The following is a 20170-nucleotide window of genomic DNA, read 5'->3' on the forward strand; positions in this document are numbered from 1 at the left end:
ACACACACAAACACACACGCACACACACACACAAAGACACAAACACGCACACACAAACACACACACACACAAAGACACAAACACACAAAAACACACAAACACACACACACACACAAACACACGCACACATACACACACACAAACACACACACGCACACAGGCACACACAAACACACACGCACACAGGCACACACAAACACACACACACAGGCACACACACGCGCGCACACACACACAGACACACACAAACACAGACACACACAAACACACACGCACACACACACGCACGCACACACACACACACTTCTGGGCCCTGACAGGCCAAGGGAACAAAACATCCTCACTTTGGGTGAACAATCTCCATGTTGCATTCTACTTTAGCACAACACAGGCACAGCAAGCGAGATAAGGATTGTGTTTCCTTCTTCTCTGCTTGTCTCACAGCTTCTCTCTGTTCAGAGGGCGTGTGAGTACCACAGGCCAGTGCTCTCAGCATGTGCTGTAAGGAGCCAGCTTACTCTGGGAAAAGCAAGAGGTGCAGGTCAGATCTCACACAGGAGCACCCCTTCCGTGGCAGGGAGAGTCCGTCCAGAAACCCCATACTGGCATTTCTGTCTCAGGCAAAGAGTCCTTGTCAGTTTTTGCAGGACAGCATGGGTTTTGATTATGCCTCATCTAACAGATGGGAGGCAGTGCTATTTAGGTTGTAATACACTTTCAGGTTTGTTTGGGCTATTTTTGTGCTGGAGAAAAATTTTTCTCTGCTGGATCATGAAGAGACCTGCTCTACTCCCATCTGTTTGAACAGGGAAGTGTCTTTGATCAATTGGCCAGGCAAGCTGGCTAAAACTCCCTCGGAGGTTCTGTTCCTTTAGTCCTGAGAACTTCTAAGTTTTATATTTGAACTGTTGGGATCAAAGAGAGAATTTTTCAGAAGCCTGAGGAGAGTCTAGAGGTGGATTTGTTTCTAGTTTTAGCTGGAAGACCCAGCTGTGTGTGTATCAGCTGGCACACTGCCATGCCCAAAGCCACCTGAAGCACTTTGCTCATAAAAACTGTTAGGCTCTCAACTTTATGCCTTCAATCCACAAGCTGTCACTCTGATTTTTCAGGCAGTCACTCTGCATAATGCTAATTTTAGGATTTCACCTAAAGTTGGTAACAAAGCTTGGCCTTGCTTTTCCTCCACAGGTTGGAATGTCTGTATCACACCACTAGTGCCAAGAAACTTGCGCCAACTAAAACCAGTTTAAGCCATGGTGCAGCCTCCATGCAGGCCTTGTATGCCAGTGTCCATGCCTGGCTGGAGCTGGCATAATCCGGTGCTAACAGCAGTGACCATTCCTAAGGACAGACCTAAGGCAGAGCTGGTCAGTGTTTGCCACCACAGCAGCACCTGCCAGAGCAGTGCTCGAGGACATGACAATATAACCTGGAATGGACATGTTCAGGCACAGGTGGGGCCTGGAGATGAAATCTGAGTTGTTTCTAGCAGTTAAGTAGCTGGTTACAGGCTCAAAGGGAACTGTGAAGCAGGGGTTTTGCCAGGGAGGGAAGCAGGCTGTGAGAAAAAAGGACATCTTGGTCCTTAAAGATACCACATTCAGACTGAGCAGTAATAATTTTCAGATAGTTAAAAGCCTGCCCATGGGGCAGGGGGCATGTGACCTTGCAGTAAAGCTGCCTTGCTTCTGGCCATTCAGTCTATTCCTGTTCCTTTAAAAGCTATTGTGTGCTTTGGTGCTGCTGACAGTGAGTCAGGGCCAAACCCTTCTCCTGCTCTACACAGGGGCTCACTTTTATAATAATACCTGTAATATTACCTGTAATATTTGGTGGGCCTTTTTTTCAGCAGAAGCTGCCAATCATGTTAAGAAACGTGGAGGGCATGTGCTACTGGTTTGGTTGTTGCCACCAAGCTGCACCAGGGAAGTTTTCTTACTCTTGCGTCCTGCCTGGTGGCTGAGTAGGAAAAATCTTAGTGCTCCTGGCAGTTCACCTCTGCTTTCAGAGATCAGCCCACACTTGGTCCCAAAGTCCCTTGGAGTGCAAGGAGCTTGACTCTGCTTTGCTTTGATAGTCTGTTTTCCTTTCAAAGGCTGCAGTGACTGCAGTTGAAAGGCATGGGTTTTGAAAATAACATCCCTCCATGGAAAGAGAGTTTTAAGCTTTCTCAGAGAGTCTTAAAACTTCTGCTGGGGTCTCAGGAAGCAAAAGCAGTGGTCTTAGGAGTTAATTAATTAATTAATTAATGAAATGAAACACACCTTTTCCCCTACTGAAGCTCATCTGTGCTCAGAACTGTTGTGCCAGGGACTTGCCCACCACAAGCCTTTGGGTGAGCAGTGACTCACCCCCCATTCTGCTGTTTGCACCTCCACATCTGCCCCTGTGCTTAGCTTGGCACTGCAGTGAGGATATCAGGTTGTTTATTCAGTGAATACATCATTACCAGTGCCTCAAAAGGCTCTGCCTGGTTCTGCTCTTGGTGAAAGGCATCAGTGGTTTCCTTGCAGCCAGCATGCAGAATGGAAGGAGGGCTTGATTCTCCATGACCATTTTTCTGAAGTGACCCCCTCCCCCACTGGAGGCAATGTCTGAGCAGATGCCTAATCTGAAACCTGCTGGTAAAACTACAGGAGCACCAGTATGTTCAACTTTAAAGAAACTGGATAATCCTATAATAAGTTGAGCACCTTTTCCTTCAGAGTCAGTAGGTGTCAGGACCCAGGACATCCCTCTGGCTGTCCTGAGCAGCCAGGACCCCTGCCAGGGGGCTCAGAGACCCTGGCACAGAGCCCAGTATGCCTGTGGTTTTGATTATGACCCATGGAGCAAATTACCAACCTTGTATGAAGATCTGCAAGCCACAACAGTTTAAGCAGAATATTAGTGAAGTTATCACAGGGTGGAAAAGTAGATTTTTTTGGGTTTTTAGAATGAGGGTTCAGGGGGCAAGATGGAGGGATCTGGGCATGTCCAGCCTTTCTCCTTCTTCTTCTTGGCCTCTATCTTCTGCTGTGATGTTGGCACTTTTAGATTGGTTTAGAGTAGAAGCTCACTGTCTAACATAGGTGATAGGTATTGGAAAGTAATTGTAAATATTGTATACACAGTTTTTAGTATAAAAAGATAACACCGCCCTGAGGGCAGGCAGAGAGTGCCTCTGGCTGTCTTGCTCAGCAGACCTCAGCTGGACAGGAGAAAGAATTTTATAGATAAGGAACAATAAACAACCTTGAGACTGAGAACTGAAGAGCTCTGACTCCTTCTTCAAGCGCTGGGAAAAGAGACTTTCCAACGCATCTCGGGGTCACTGTGACCAGCGAGAGATCACAAGAAGGAGGTTCCTTTTTTAAAGTTTTCTCATTGCACAGTCACTAAGAACAGACTTCTGTGACTCTTCCATTTTGTCCTCCTCAAGCTGGCTGCTAAGTATGTGTTTAAAAACCCAGGTGTGGTCTGCAGGTTTGTGTGTGGCAGGGCAGGTGGAGTGAGAGCTGGTAATAGAGATCAGCAGGAGATCTCCATTTCCTGCTCTTTCCATCACCTCTAAAACAAGGTGCTCCACAGCCATGCAGGGCAATCTGCAGCTCTGAGACTGCACTCTATCTTTGTCATTTCAATTTCTTTCCTCCTTTGTTGACCTGAAGGACTAATTCCTTTTCTGTGCCTTGCTGTCAGTCAGTTCCTGCAGCACAGCTCCTGACTGCTGTCGTGCCTGGAACACAGTTTAACCAGTGACAGGAGGTCTTACTCCTCAGCCCAAACCTGAGAGGACAGCTCAGTGCATGTAAGCAGCTCCCTAAACAGTTGTGCATTGAATATTTGGGCATCCTCCCTCTTCCCTGGACATGTCCATCATTAAATCACCCCAGGCCTGCTGAGAGTGCAGACACACCTGTGTTCACCCTGGTGCAGGAGAATCCCTCATTACAGATTCCAGGACTCAGTGTGTCTGAGGCACACTGGCTGGCCTCTGCCAAAACCTTGTGAAATAAATAGGGCAGGAGATCTTTCTCCTTTTAATGCCTTTATTAAATATCGGCTTGGGTAGGAAGAACCAAAGGGTCACGCTCAAGCCGCTGCTGCCCCTAGGAATGGCATGGAGAAGGAGGAGGAAAAGTGCAGCTTTGTCCACTGGTCTGTGGGCAGAGTTGGGGGTTCAGTCCTCACGAGAACACCAGGAGATTCCCGCTTTTTTGGTTTGATATTCGAGTGCCTCTGTCCAGCCAACATCTTTTAGGTGAGGGATAAAAAGGGTCTTAGTGGACACCGGATTCTGTTCCTCATGTCTAGGCATCACTTTGACCCCTCAGTTCTGTGTTGGCTCATTGTTTTTAGGGGTTTTTGCTAGGTTTGGTGAGGGGCTTCCTCATTTTCATGCCAGCCCCGATGTCCCCTCCTCTTCACCGTCCGGGTGCAATCCTCCAGGAAGCAGCAGAACTCGACAAAAAGGGGAATTCCCAACCATCAAAAACAGGTAGGCAATGAAAAACTATTAACAACAGGTGATGACCACAACCAACAGTTAGAACTCCACCTTGGCAGCAACTGGCCTAGTTTGTGAACTCTGCAACCTTTAATAAAATGGGCAACTTTTCTACTCCTAACACTTGTCCCAGCAGTCACCACACATTTGGCCGTGTCAGAGGTGCCAGAGTCCCAGGCAGAGCCCTGTAGCATTCCTGTGGTAAGGGCAGGCTGGGAGAAGTAGCCAGTCCTTGGCTACCAGGAATGGTCAGGGCTGTGCTAACCTCAGAGGCGCTACCTGCGTTTACAGGGCACAATCACCGCCAGGGCCCTCAATGGGACAGATGGTCCTAATCCTCTTCTTATTGGATAGCTGTGCACATCACAGTGAGACTCACTGGCTGCGCTGGGCAATCAGCAGAGACCTCAAGGACTGAGTGTCAGAGGAAATGGAATGATTGCTGCCTCGGCAGCTGTCCCTCCCACCAGGCTGGAGCAGATGGCAGGCGAGGAGCTCTCCGTATGGTACCTGTTCGGTCACTGGGAAGAAGGCCATTTCTCAGGACACTTACAGCTTCCATAAAGAATAAATAAACCACCCAGTGAGCTGAATAATAGCTCTAATAGCTATGAAATACCTTAGAGAATAAATGTGCAGGTAAATCCTGTCACAAAGCCATCTGAACCAGGATTCTGAAACCCATGTGAGAGTTGACCAATGTGTTTCAATGTGTTTCTGCTGAAAACAGCATTCCTTGATGGTGTGATGATTTTGTTACAGTTGGTATCATAACTCAAAACTGCATTTATCTGTCTTTGTCAAGCACCACCATGGTATGGAGGGAGAAAAAAAATCTGTTGTGTAAGCTCAGTGAACATTTACTGCAACTAAATCTTTCTTCTTTCCCTTGTACTATTGCCTCAGCCATTTTCGAGCTGGCCCTGCTACTTTTTATAGTGCCATAGTGCCCATGGGTGTCTATCTCCACCTTCCAGCCTTCTTTTGCTAGCATACAATGAACATCAGTTCAATGCCAAAGATCAGCCCCCTGGAGCCTGTGTGATTTTTTGGCCCCTCTCTGTGTCCCTTTTCAAATCCTCAGAAAAGCTTTTCAGTAGAGATAATGAATTATTCTGCAGAAGCCAATTCAGTTTCTGGAACGCTGGACTCAGACATCACAGAACTAATCCTCTTGTAGCCCTATCACTGAAAACACATTAATGTTTCTTCCCTTAGGCTTCCTTGCATTTCAGCTGCTGGTCCAGGAGCTGGTTCATTCTGGCTGAGCTGTGTTTCACAAATCATGACAAGCCACTTTTTGCAGAGATCATAATCATTCTAATCTTCTATCATTATGTCCCAAAGCATCAGTAATGTGCTAGATAAATATTTGCAGCACAAAAGAGACCTCCACTCCCTGTGGCTGTGCTGGGTTAAAATCTGACTTTCTGTTTTGAGGTCTTCTCTGGTCTAAAGTTTGAGTGCGTGACAGGCACAGCTGATTTGCTCAGAGCAGGGCTGAAACAAGAGTAAAGGGATGGTGGAGGCATCCCAAGGCAGGTTCTGCTCTGATGGATGCATGGGTGAAGTTCCATGCTGGTGTGAACAGGGTGGGCTCAGCACAGCTTGCTGGTATACCTTACACTGAATATCCAGTCCTTCAGGGCAATAGTGACTGACCTGCAGCCACCAGAAATGTACTTCAGCAAAAGGAAACATCTGAATATAATATCTGAAACATTAGAGCACCAGGTCTGCTGTTTGGCCTTCTGGGGTGAGACTCAATCCACCCTGCACACACATGTGCTCTCTTGCTGAGCAGAGCACTGACTGCTGCTGCTCTTTTTGCTTTGGCCTGTCTGCTCCTCCAGTCACCAGAGCAGCAACAAGAAGTGCAGACGGCTTTTTCTCCTCCTGCTCCTTCTGCACAGGGCCGTGCCACCCTCTGTGAAATGAAGCAGCTCCCAGTTGTGCAGGGCCCACATTCCTGGTGGGCACCAGGGTCTGGTCCCAGAGCCTCTCTACACCACATTTCATGTGAGGGTGTAGGGCTGGGCTTTGAGGAGGAGCCAGAGACATCCAGAGGCTGGAGGAAAAGATAAGACGGCAACCAGACTCTTTGCTTTGAATGTCACAGGTTCTCTCCTGCTAGTGTCTCACTCCAGAAGTTACATTTCCCACCAGGATCAGGGCTGTGGGAGCACTTCCCTGTCAGAAGCACTCAGAGTGTCAGAGAAAGCTGGTCACTGCCTGCAGGAATCTGTCCTTGCAAAATGGAGATGGTGCCAGCTGCCAGGGCATGACAACATACTGTGTGCTCATGTCCCCCTTGCTGACAAGTGATTTTGCTTCAGCAATAAGCAGATGAAAGTGGAGCAGGTTATTTGTTTTGCATTTGACTTTTTTCGTCAGTAATTTTTCCAGGGGAACCTGTCTAGCTCTGCCACCTGCTGCTAAAGTGGGTCCTCAGAGAGGGCAGTGCCTGCAGCCTCCCCTCTTCAGGAGATTAGCCTTGTCCATCAGATTTCTGCTTTGCCTTCTGCTGGCAATTGAGGCTTGACTGCATGAAAGAAACAAGACAGCATTGAATCTCATGGAATATGTTATTTGGGATAATTGGGAAAAAGCAGTCTCAGGGCAGAATAAGAATATCCTTGCAGTAGGTGCTCTCAAATGACAATCTCATCCTCCCTGCAGGCAAGCTTTGAGCAGAGACCATTTCACAGTAATAGCAGTGCTCAGCAAAGAAAGGAGCTTCCATTTTTAACCTGTTCCTTTCCATGCTCACTTCCAGACATGGGCTGAGAAGTAACAGGTGTGTTTTAGCTCCAGCACCACTGGCAGGCTGTCAGCCCTTGGTAAGCCCTGCAGCATCCCCCTCCAAACAGGCAGAGCCATGGGAGAAGCTGTGCCCACTGCCACAGAGGAGCTCCATCCCCTCTGATGGACTGACCTCCAGCCCTGGAATGTGGCTCAGTCACTTGCCCATCTCCATTGTGGCTTTTCTCTCCAAACTGCAGGGGCTGGAGGTGGGGAGTGAGGAGAGCAATCCTCTCAGAGCCTGGAGCAGCAACATTCACTTGATGCACCTCAAGTCTTTTTCCTCTCTAAGTCCATGCAGACAGCAAGTGAGTGTGATGGGACAGGGGCTGCCTTTGCACAGAGAATTAATCAAAAGCAATGTTGAACAGAGATGTTCAGTATTTTTTTCTCACTTCCATGAGGGAATGGCTTGTGGTTTCTTGATATAAGGGGGTGGACAGCTTTTGCATAAGAAAATAACTTCTTGCTTCTACATTTTCTCTACACTGCTTTTGCTCTTGTTCACAGAGCTGCCTGATCACCCAGTCCTCGCTTTTCCAGCAGCTTCAGTTCCTTTATTTGGACAAATATTCCCATTTATTAAATGTGTGTTTTCCACACCGGGCATAAGGTACCAAAATCCATCATGTTCTGGGGTTTTCTGCTTCATAAGGGAAAAAAAGGAGAAAAATTCCTCAGAAAGCTAAGCCTGCACATTCTGAATTTTCATGTTGTGACACTATTCATAGAAAAGAAACAAAATGCTCTGATACAATGGATACAATTTTCCTGGCACATCCACTGGGAGGTCATCTTTAATGAATTCCACATAATTTCTCTTTTGTCCCTTCAAATTCATGCCAATAACTCAGGTTCAAATCTTCCTCTGAATTTGCAAACAAGTTCTAACTTCAGCCTGGGAGGATGTGTGTCAAGTGCTTTGGAGGCTGTGTGTACATATGTCTAAAATGGGCATCCTGGGAGCTTGGCTGGCCCTGACTGCCTTTGTCCCCAAAAAAGGTGGCACTTAGGGGAACACATTTCTCTGCTTTTCTTGCTGTGCTGTGCATTAATGCCACTACTCAAGCTAAGAATAGAGAGTCTTCATCTTGATGGCTTTGAAACAGACCAGAGCAGCAAATCTTACTAATGTGCAGGCCAGACCCTGCTCTCAGCTGCACAGACTTCTGTGCAACAATTTAGAAGTTAATGATGCACTAGGGACCCTGTGGTGTAGATGAAGCACTATAACAAAGAAATGTTTGTTGAAAAACCACTCTCTGAGCTCTCTCTGGTTCCTTTATCTCAGCAAGCGGTAATTTCAAATAAGGTCTCACAGGGATGTGCTGTGAGCCTGTCTCTACTGGATATTTTTACTGTTATGTCCAGTGGTGCTGACTGGAGAATGTATTTATATAATTTTGCTATGACCTCCTTGCCTGAAAGGACTGAAGGACTCACCTGGAGTGAGGGCCTGAGTTAAAGATGATTTGGACTAACAGGGAAAATGGCCCAGAATGAAAGTCAGTGATGATGAAGGTGAAATTGTATATTTAGGAATGTACAACTACACAAGTGGCACAAGTACTGCAAACTGAGAACAAGGGGTCATAGCTGCTATTTATCATGCTATGATAAATCTGAGTCCCAGGTATTCTACTGGGGCAGTTGTTCTCCCCATCTACTTGTACAAGGTGAGGGCAAATCGGGTTAATCTGTGTCAAGCAGAACTTATGTTGGATGAGAAGAAAAATGTTACCATGGAACTTGTGGCTGGTAACCAAGGGGGGCACAGGATCCCTGTGCCTTCAGGAATAGATTGGATGGAGAACTGTCAGGGAAGGCTTCATGCTGTCCCAGCACTGCTGGTGGCTGGGGTGACCTCCCACCCCTGCATTACCAGCCATATCTGCTTTACAGCAAAGTCCTTTCCCTGTGTTTGGGCCAGCCAAATGTCCCGGCTGAGGAGGGGGAGCACTGATGTGGTGGCGCTGCTCACACTGCTGCTTTGAGAAAATTATTTAAGAGGATTACATTTCTAAGAATTCATGTACATTTTGAATAGATCTCTCTCTGCAAAAAACCACCCCAGATTAATTCAAAAAGTTGTCAAGTAACATAGAGGCCATATATTGTAAAATCTGTATAATCCAGTCACTTGATTCCTAAAAAATGAAAACAGTATTTGAAATGACAGGTCAGGAAAATCTTGCTTTTCTGGGTCTCTCTTGGATTTCTTGCCCCCTGCTTCTTCCACACAAAGGACCCCTTCCCCTGTCCATATATTCCTTCCTTGCTTCATTTGCTGTATTGGGAAGAAGATAAAAACAGTGTGGTCAAAGAGACAGCAGAAAAACCAAAACAACAACAACAAAAAAACCCAAAACAAAGCAAAACAAAAAACCCCCAAAACCCCCAGCAAACTATAAGAAGAGGCAAAACTATTGGAAAAGGCAAAGCTAAGTATGATAGCACTGCAGTAAGTAAGGAAACACCATTTAAATTGGACATTTTTCATGCAGTTTGCATTTGAGCATAGCCAAAGAGATCTTGGTAAGTGCAGCCCAGCTCTGCTCCATTTACATATCCCCCTTTTCCAAAAGGAACAAAGGTAGTTGCTGTAACACTCAGGAGAGGAAAGGGGAGAAAACCAGATGGATTTAATGATACACTTTCTGTAATTTCTTTACTATTTTTGGTTTTACTCTCTGAGGGAGGCAGGGAATGAAGGGCTTTAAAGCATCTTCTAGCACTGGTGTATAAATTCTGGGGAAATGCACACCTTGTGTGTGCAGGGGGGTGGCAAGGCCCTGTGCAGAGTATTCCTCATGCTGCTCCTTCACTTCCCAGCAGAGCAAGCCCCTTCCTCTGCATTGTGCACTGCACTCATCATGTCCTTGTGTCCTGAAAATGCCAAGCCATTATCAGGCTGCTCTCCGTTCTTTTGAAAATCTAGACGTTTTAAACTTCACTTTTCAGAAACAGGTGGTTGGAAAAGTTGTCAGCCTCTGAGATGCAGTTAATCTTTGGACAAATATACTTTCAATGGTGCACTGCTGTCTAGCAACTATACTATAAACAGCCCTCCATTTGTCTCCAGTGGGTAATCACTGATTTCTTGGGGATTAAAGCTTAAGTAACACTCCAATCTAGGTGCATGCATCAGACCACAGCGTATTACAGCAGATTATGCCTCCCAGTATACAGCTTGCTTAACCATTTAGAATCACAACAGAAAACAGACAGCTGCCATGATAGGAAAATGAGCACTGGCCTGTCAATTAATTAGTATTTTGAGTTAAGTTGTGGAACATTCCACTGGCAGGCTCCAAACAATTCCTGTCATACAGAAGGGTGGGGTGTCAGATAAGCACGGTATCAGAACATCTCATCTGGGCTGAGCCTGAGTTATTTCAGATATGTCAGCTCTCTTGGTGCAGAGAACAGCCTCTGCCTGATTTCCTGCATCTGCTGCCTCATGCCACATGGAGGAATTTCACCTTCCAGGGGTGAGCAGGACCCTGCTTCAGAGAGCTTCTGCAGCTCCCTGGTGGGCACTGGGGCTGGGGACTGCTTGAACAGACTCTCTGTGTGTCGTGAATACAATCTGCCAGAAGCATCTGTGTGAAATACAAAGCTGTGCTTCATGTCAGGTACACAGAGCCAGTGTGTGTATTTGTGATTGTGAGATGTGTGGAGACCGACCATGGGACAGTTGTGAATTCAAATAATAACTGGGGAAAGTAAAGCAATGAAGAAGGCCTTTGAACCTATCTTTTGTTTGCAATTAACCTTAGTTGATTTAGGACCATTTGAATAGATGTTAAGGATGTTGCTCTTTGCTTGTAGTTAAGCCTTAAAGAGTTCTGCAATAATAACCTTTTGAAGTATAATTTTAGAATATTGCTTGTATCCTCGAAACTATAGCTTTGGAATATATAGAAAGGAAACATGCTTATCTCACACCTTAAAACAGAGAAAAGCAGCTTGAGAAAGGAAGAGGAACATCAACTCAAGGATTAATAGTTTTGACCAAGGGAAGCTGGACATCACTGTTGAGATTTATAGTCCTTGCAATCAAAAGATGGACCCACATCTGGGCAGCTGGACTTCACCAGCTGGGATTTGTCTTTCTTCTTTCAGAAACTGGACCACCACCATCTGGGGATACTCCTTTGGGATATATCCTGAGAAAAACTAACTCACATTAGTGTATAGAATTGTGATGTAAAAATTGGGAATAGAAACTGCTGATGAGTAAAAATTGGAATAGAAACTACTGAGAAAGCTTATGAGTACCCCTATAAATACCTGTGAGCCCCAACACAATCGGTGTGCAGTTGGAGGGAAAATTTCCCCCACTGTACCCAGTGCTGTATTGCTCATACTTTACCATATTAATTAATAAATTGATTGCTGCTTGAATACAGGCCTAGTCAAGCTCCTTATTTATAACATCTGCTTCTGTAGATCACCTTCTGCTAAAGAGACTGAGCTGTGCTTGTTCAATCTCTGCATTTAGCACCTGCCCCAGCGGAGCTCCCCTGCCCTGGCTGCTGATAGAGCCAGTGAAATGCTGGGGAATGAATGAGTGCTGTGCCTTCAGGAAAGGGCACTGTTTGCTTGGGTTTAAATGACATCTAAATCCTTTCACTAAACAGATAAAAATTACAGAGTTAGAATAAGTCTCAGCATTTTTGGGATTGGAGTTTCTACTGTTGACCTCCCACACTGAGAGAAATACATGTCTGTGCGTGGGCAATGCTACATAGCTTTTGGAAAATGGGCGTTTAACTGAAGGAACTATGTTCAAGACAGTTAAGATTTACCTTAAGAATTCACATTTTGAAGAGAGCAATTTTGATAAAATCTGGAAAAACAAACCCTACCATCCCCTTGTGGTGCTTTTTTTACTGGCTTGTTAGGGACCCACACAGTTCAAGTGTCCCCTTGTCCCTGTGACACTCAGGCTCTCCAGGCTTTAAGCATCAGGTCAGGAGGCAGCAGAGGCAGCACTCTCCCTCAGCCTGACCAAAACACTGCTTGCAGGAAAGGGTGAATTGTTGTGCCTGCCCTCTGCTTTCCCAGCCCATCTGAGCCAGTCTTTGCAGCCTCTGCAGCAGCAGTTCTCTCCATGGAGGCCCAAGAGGTGAACGTGGATGGAGAGAAGGAAACAGCCTGGCCAAAGAGAAAATCCTCTCCAGGGCCAGGCCAGTGGGAGGGCTGCAGTGTGCCAGCTTTTGCTCCCAGCTGTGTCAAGAGCTATTTGAGGCTTTTGGCCAGTGCTGGAGTGCCCAGCAGGTCAGTGGAGCAGTGCAAGCAGCACCCCAAATGCTGGGTTCAAACTTCCTTAGATGCAAGGGCTTCCCATGTGCTGTGTGGGTGATCCTGGAGAGAGTCCATGGATATAAATGGCATCTCAGAAAATGCGGGCTTAATTCAAATGCCCACAGGGTATTTGAATGCGCCTCTCTGAAACATCACCATTTCAGAAACTTTCGTTCTCGAGCGGTTGTTGGCAACAAGGAAGGGCTGGTCCTACTTCCCCAGCTGTGGAATGCAGGCTTTAAGGTTTCAGGGTGTATTACAGGGAGATTTTGTACCCTGCATCTTTTCCTAAGTGTTTAAAAGAAGCATCTGTGAGACCCAAGCAGGAGCACAGGCACACTCCAGAGCTCTGTCTGTCTCAGAGTGGGAGGAGTTGGCTTTCTCTGGGAGCCTCTACACAAACAGTGTGATCCCACTGGGACTCGTTGAGTTTTCAGTTCTTGCCTCCAGAGGCCCTTACTCCTGTTTTGTCCTTCACTCTCAAATCCCCAAAGCAGTTACTGAGGTGTCCTTGTCCTTTTTCCTTCCTACCACTCTCTCCTGAAGGGGATGTGTGTGTAAAAGTTTGTGTTTCTGGCACAACAAGAAGTTTGAAGTTTCAGTGATACAATGAGGTTACACACTGAATGGAGCAATTGATTAATTCCCTCCATATTTGTATTCAGAGAAATGATGGCATTATCATTACACTCCTCCCCCTTTGTAAATTCCTTTCCAAATCAGATTAAGTCCCTCCTCCCCCTGCACTGATTTCAGTTGACTCTGGAACAAACTCAAACAGAGCATGGACAAAGTCTTGGTCCTGTTGAATTTAATGGCAAAACTCCTGTTGCACTGAATTTTGAGCAGTGAAAAATTCACTTTGAATGAAAGAGGACAAATAATTTGAAGCCTCTTGGAGCTAATGAAAATCTGTCAATTGCTGTCAGCTGGATTTGTATCAGTGTAAGATAAAATAACATATTTTGGTAAGACAGAGACAAAACCTCTTCAAATATTTTGTGAAAGTAGTCACATGTCTAGTACTAGAGAAATTTCCATCACATAATGAAAATTCATGTTTAAGGAATTATTACCCCTGCAAAGGTGGTATCATGCACTGTGTCAGCATTTGAGATGTGGTCATTTTAAAAGCCAAGAACCTTGGCAATGCCCTTTGGAGATGATTGTTTGTTAAGAGTGTACATCAGGAATCAAGCAATCACAGAGAGTGCAATTAAGTGCATAATCACAGATATTTTTGACATCTGTCTACTTACAGGCTCCATGGCATTTTTTTACATCTCTCTCCCTTGTGTCTTCAATTAATTTATCGTGACCATCTGTGTTGTATTTTTTTGCTGCTCAGCTTGCCTTACTACATCTGTTTTTTGGCTCAGTATTTCATGACACTTCATAATTTTCACTGAGAGCTAAAAGAACAGAATTTGCATTTACTCAGTTAAGTTGCTTGGTTAAGATAATCAGCAATTAAACAGACCACTACACTACTATGAAATGACTCTTAAGTGGTGAACAGAAAGGCAAGAAATGCAGTTTAAAAGCTGCAGCTCAGGTTTTGTGGTTCTGCACAGAGTTAAAACCATCAGGGTTCTACATCTGCTCTGGGCTCACTGTGCACAGAGAGCAGGGACAGGCCATGGCAGGAGGGGTGTTTGTTATTGTCCTCTGGGAGATCTCCATGAGGGTGTAAGTGATTTGCTTATGCCTAATTTTCTGTTCTTGAATTTCTTCCTTTGCTGTAGTTAATACTAATTTTAAGCAATGATTTCCCACTCCTGTCATTGTAACACCCTGTGATTCTCTTTTCTATGGCTTCAGGATTCTAGGTTGTAATAAACCATAGCTATCATCTTCTCCTAAAAAAGGGAAGGAGAGCAAAAAAAAAAAAAAAAACACCAGCATCAGAGCCTACTCAGATACAACAAGGGGCCTGTCACTCAGGAGCTTGTAGAAGGTGACAGCAGAAAGGCTGTTCACTTCAGTCACAGCTCTCCCTGCAATAATTCTATGGTAGGTTTATCCCAGAGTCCTGGACAAAGTACAGCCTGCTCTGAATAGTTCTGATTTTTCCTGAGAAAGAGCTGGATACCATGGCCATGGTCCAGCTGTGCTCTGGAGCTCCATATGTGAGCACGTGTCCTTTACTGGCCCAGGACATTCCCTTCTCTCCTTTCTGAGCTGATTGTCTCACCCTCCTGGGCCAGAGGTCCCTGCCAGTGCCCCTCCACAGCACAGATATCAAACCCCAGCCTTTCAGCCCTTTTGGGCACAGGCAGCAACCCAACAACCCAGCCAGAACATGTGCAGGGAGAAAGGGGGCAGGGAGAGGGCAGAGAAAGAAATCTGTGCAACATCAGCAGCTATTCTTAAATGGGCCTCAGCCTTGCAGAGCCTGGGGACTGCTGCTGGAGACTGAATGAACTTTCTCTTGTTTTGCTCACGATACACTTCTGTGTGGGTGGGCTAACTGGATTTGAAGTAAATAGCATGAAGATCTTTCCAGTAAATGAAAAACTGTTTTGCTGAGGGAAAACAAGCACTAAAAACAAAAACAAAAAACAAAAAACCCAAACAAGGTATATTACTCTGATTACTCTGAAAGTGGCACTTTTCTAAGGAAGATTGTAAGTCTGTGAAAAAGCAGAGTTCCCTCTGTGAGCCCCATTATATAACTAGCATGCTTCAGCAGCTCAGACAAAAGCCAGCAGGCCAAATACAACCCTACCATATTAAATTTGCTCTCTGTCAGTGATTGAGAGAGATTATTTGCTTGTGGTTGGAGCCATGCAGAAGACAGCAGCAATATGATTACTGAAGTCCATCCTCAGTGCCATTGTCAGAGGTCCATGCCTTTGGCACCAAAATATGAAGACTCTGCAGGCAGCACCTGCAGTGTTAGCAGAGTGCTCAGGTGAGCCAGGGCAGCATCTGACAAATGGTGAGAAACAGCAGGCCCAGTGCACTGCACCACACACTGCTCAAATGCACTACAAATTGCAATACAGTGAAAGCTGACTGTCATGGAGTGTCCTGGGAAATGTACCACTGGATAAACCTTCCCTCCATCTATGGTACCAGAGCATTGCTACCAAGCCACTGATGATCTGATGCTGACTGATCTGGTAAATCCTGTCAGTACAACAGTGAAAGAATCCTTGGTTTCAGCTGCTAAATAAAGTATAGGAGAAATGAATGATTTTTCAGTTGTCAGGCTTATATATCTGCAAGGAAATGTTCCCAGAAATATTCCCCAATCATCAGTGTCTCTGATTCATGACAAGAACTTCCAGGAATTCACTGCATTGAAAAGATAACCTGGAAAATATACCTGAAAACTAAGCATTTTCAAGGGAGTTTTATTCCGCACTAGTCAGAGTTGATGACTTTTGAAATAGGTTTTAATGTATGAGAATATAATGGTCTTTATTTGTGTACGATGACTTTTCACTTAAACTCAACAACCCATTTAGAGCAGAGCATACCCAGGATGCTGTAAGCCTCCACAAACTGGGCTGGCATTGGAGCTTAGGACAGACAAGTAATCCTCCACAGATAATTAGCACAGAAAAATGCTTCCAATCTCTTTGTTAGTCCAGTTGTATTTTTGATCTAATAATAAACTAAACTTTAAAACCCCCCATGCTCATACATTTTAATCTAGACTGCACTGGGAATCCTGTAATCTGTAATATTTTCAGCTGGGCTGTTTTGGTTTACGTGTGTGCTGCACACACATACACGGTCTGGAACACCTCTCTCCTCTGCCTGTGCTGCATGAACACCAAGAACTTGGGCCATCATTTGTGCAAGCTTTTCAGTGGGGCATGCTCAACTTCACACACATGCTCAGGTTGGAGGTGTCATTGAGTGCTGTCACTCGTCCCTGTGCTGTCCCCACCCAAGGTGTAGCTCTGCAGCCCTCTGACACAGCCAGGCTCTCCTGGGATTTGGTGGGGGTTTGGCCAGTGATACTGGGGATGGTTTTGCACATTTTTGCGCTGTGGGAAGAGGCTGGGTGAGGAACTGTGGGCTCACAGAGAACACTGTGGCCGTGTGTGTGACTGGAACCATCTAGTTCAGCGCACTGCGATGAGCAGGGACCTCTACAGGTAGGTCAGGCTGCTCAGAGCACTGTGCTTGAATGTTTCCATGGATGGGACATCCACATCCTCATGGGGCAATCCGGGCCAGTGTTTGTAAAAACCTTCCTCCTCTTCTCCTCCTCCATGCCCTTCCAACTCCCGTGCCGACCCCTCATCCTTCTTCATCCCTCCAAACCCTCGTGGCTTCTGTGGCTGAAGACCGCTCTGTTCTGTCCTGTTCTGTTCCCAAAGGACTTGGTGAGAAACGAATGAATGGTTCCAGTTTCCGCGCCGTTATTTGTCGGTGCAAATTCCGTGTACAGCAGTGAGTCCCCGCGGGGTCTGACGCCGTGCCGCTCCCGCTGCCGGTGCCGGTGCCCGCGCGGAGCTCACGGTCCCGGACCGAGCATCGGGCATCCCGTGGTCGCCATGGGAACGGGGCGGGCGGGGCGCGGCGGCGGCGGAGCGGCGGCTCCGCTCAACTTCGGCAGCGGCGGCGGTGAGAGGCGGCGAGAGGCGCTGCCCCGGCTGGGCGGGACGGCAGCGGGCAGCGGTGAGGAAGAGGAGCGGGAGGAGGAGGAGGAGCTGGGGATACGGCCAGCAGGGTGCCCGGCGGGGCGGAGGCGGTGTCCGGCGGAGGGGACCGCTGTCTCTGCGGCGAAGAGCCCGGGCTGGGTGTCCCGGTGCCAGGGAGCGAGCACCGCCCGGCCCGAGCGGCTCCCGGCAGGGCGCGGGGTGCGGCCGCCTCCGCCGGGACTGCCCCAGGAGCGAACCCCGCCTGCAGCTGCAGCCGGTCCCGGTGCCCTCAAGCACCTGCGTTTCTTCCGAGGGCCGCCTCAGCTGCAGGGTAGAAAACGGCACAAAGTTTCCGTGGTTTGAAGGGACTTTTAAACTGGTGCCGGCTCTTGGCGGGAGGCTGAGTGAGTGTGCGGAGGGAGCGGACCGAGCCCTAATCGCTCCAAGGCACTGCCCTAAGCACAGCTGTTGTATCTCGTCACCAGGGCTAATCCATAGCCCGGTGTGGGTTTAAGCCTGCTGTGCCAGTTAGAGGGCTTGACTTCAAGCCACGTCCTCCTCCCGGTACCCTCTCGGCTCGCCCTGAGTCCGTTTGTCCGCAGGAGCAGCGGGAGCGCTGGTGCCAAAGGTGAGGCGGGATGGGTGGGAAGGGAAGGGGAAGGGGCCGGGGCCCCCCGGCAGCTCTGCCAGGCTGGGCTCGGGCACGGCTGCATGGGTGATGGACAAGCGCCGGGTAACTGGTTATGTAAGGACAGGCAATCGAGGAGGAAAGCATGGTTTATGCTGCCTAATGTTTGTGCCATATTTAAAATCTCTCTGATCAGACACCTGCCCTGCTAAGTGCCTGCAGGTTGGAAGTTCAGTGTTTGCCAACCCCAGGGAGGTGCCAAGAAGGTCGGTCAGACAACTTCTGAGTTCTGGCAGTGTAACTGAGGCTAGAATACACTGTGCATCTCCTAGTGCCGATACATTCATTAAAACCCATGTGAGGACAGCGCTGTTCATGCTCACAGAGGCTGCTCTCTCTGTGCCCACAGGTGGGACATGCAGCTATTCCAGGGTGGAAAGCATGAGCTTTCCCGGAGCTCTGCCAGTGCTGTGGATGATCTCGATAAAGACAGGCTTAAGTTTTCAAGCTGTAAATTTAGCTTTCTTCTTTTGGTTGCTAATTTTGGAACAATGTATATTTTTAAGTAGCTCCTGTCACAATCATCAAACTTAAACACTGGTCCTAGTGTTCTGCAGTACAGAGAAAACTCTGCAGTCAGAGTGGGACTTTGGCGACCTTTGGTCGAGATTCATTCTGGTAGATGTCATAACTAAGGTTCAGTCCCAAACAGAAATGTACAGGTGTCTGCTAAACTGCATTCTCACCTGTGATGCAATGAGTTACTCCTGCTTTCCCAGAGGAATCACTCCTCAGTCTGGATGGAGAATGCATGTCCCACCTGCCCCTTTTCACAGCACTTAGTCTGGTCTTCACTACAATATATGAATAAAAATACTTCAGAGGGCCTGACGACAGGTGGAATATGCCTTTGGGTCAGAGTTTCAATCTCTTTATATAACTCTGTATATGAATATCTGCAGTGGATGACAGTATTAGAAACTCCAATCTGTGACATTAGTACCCCTTTAATAACATTATGTGGTCAGTAGTAGAATAGAGAAAGATGAGCTGGGGATCTCTCAGAGTTTTAATTCTGAAAGCCTTTTGTATTGGGGCCTTCCATCAGATGCTATTATTGTTTTATTGTAGAATACCTTTTTTTCTGGTGGTTTGAATCATTTTAATAACAGAAAATGTAATGTACAGAAAAGCTCTGGGTCTGTGCTACCTTCTGAACTCTCATTTACACAGCTGAATGAATGGTGAGGAATACTTTACATCCCTCTGTCCTGACTGGAAACCTGGCTTTGTAGTCTGCAGAGATCAAAGCAAGGTATAGAACTGAAGGTGTATTTGATCCACCATGGCAAGATCTGAGCAATATATAGGAGTTTTAATAACAAATCAGTCAAACAGAGCAGTTCATTGTGCTTCAGCTTCCTGTCTCCTGTAGGTTTAGGTAAGAGTTTAGTGTGAGTTGTATGACAGTGATTTTATGGTTGCTAGTGGAAACATTGTTTCAAGCATGAGTGAGATATTGGCATAAAAATAGTTCTGTTTTTCAACAAAGGGAACTCATTTGCTTTGATAAGTAGATAAACTGCAAAATACTGCTCTGCTCCATGAGCAGATTTGAGCAGAACCCACCCTTTTGCAGATAACACAAAGATTATCTTCTCTAGAGTGCCAGGCATTAGGAGAGCTCCAAGCTATTGTGCCCTTCCTTCACTCTTCTTTAAGACTGGATTTTCCTCTGGAGTTAATCAACAGAACTCTCATTTATTTCAACGAGGCAAATCTGTTTTACATTTGTGCAGCTCAGGAAGCTGTACCTGTTAGATCAGCTACCTTTTCTCATGGTGTTTTGGTTAGTGACTGAAAATCATCTTCCTTATCCTCACCTGAACTTGGGGCCCAGTTTGCACTGAATTCTTGTTTCTTTACCCCTCTTGCAATCAAAATGCAGATGTAAAATGCATCAGATACGCCTGTTTTCTAGAAGATTGAAACTCTAAGAATGTATTACAAACTGTGCTAATACTGGGAGAGATAAGAGCAAAACTTTTAGTATGTTCTCAATTTTAAAGGCTTTCATTAAAAAAAAATCTTATGAGGGCTACCAGGTGTAGAAAATGTGACATATTCATGTATTTCATCACTGTTGTGGTATTTCCAGAAGGCCACTCAACCTTTCCTTTGATAGAAAGAGTACCACTCAACCTTTCCTTTGATAGAAATAGTACCACTTGTTTCTTTTCTGTCCTGCAGCACCTTTGGTTGGTTCTGAGTCCCTCCTGTCACGTTTACCCAGCGGTGATTGTCGGTCACGCACCTTCACTAAAGGCTTAAGTGACT

At 46.4% G+C, this 20170-nt stretch overlaps 1 protein-coding gene across 6 annotated transcripts in view; it reads left to right on the forward strand.

Annotated features, from left to right (window-relative positions):
• Window positions 1-16854: 16854 nt before the first annotated feature.
• Window positions 16855-20170, forward strand: part of RD3 (RD3 regulator of GUCY2D) — a 28307-nt gene continuing 24991 nt past the window's right edge. For 2 of the 6 annotated variants that reach the window (XM_005483043.3, XM_005483045.3), the window contains exon 1: window positions 17249-17833. The gene's annotated coding sequence lies outside the window, so the exon portion shown is untranslated. The other 4 variants (XM_026791035.2, XM_074537131.1, XM_005483044.4 and 1 more) reach the window with 4 other exon arrangements.

Source organism: Zonotrichia albicollis, chromosome 3 (genome assembly GCF_047830755.1).
Source record: "Zonotrichia albicollis isolate bZonAlb1 chromosome 3, bZonAlb1.hap1, whole genome shotgun sequence".
NCBI classification, from domain to species: domain Eukaryota; kingdom Metazoa; phylum Chordata; class Aves; order Passeriformes; family Passerellidae; genus Zonotrichia; species Zonotrichia albicollis.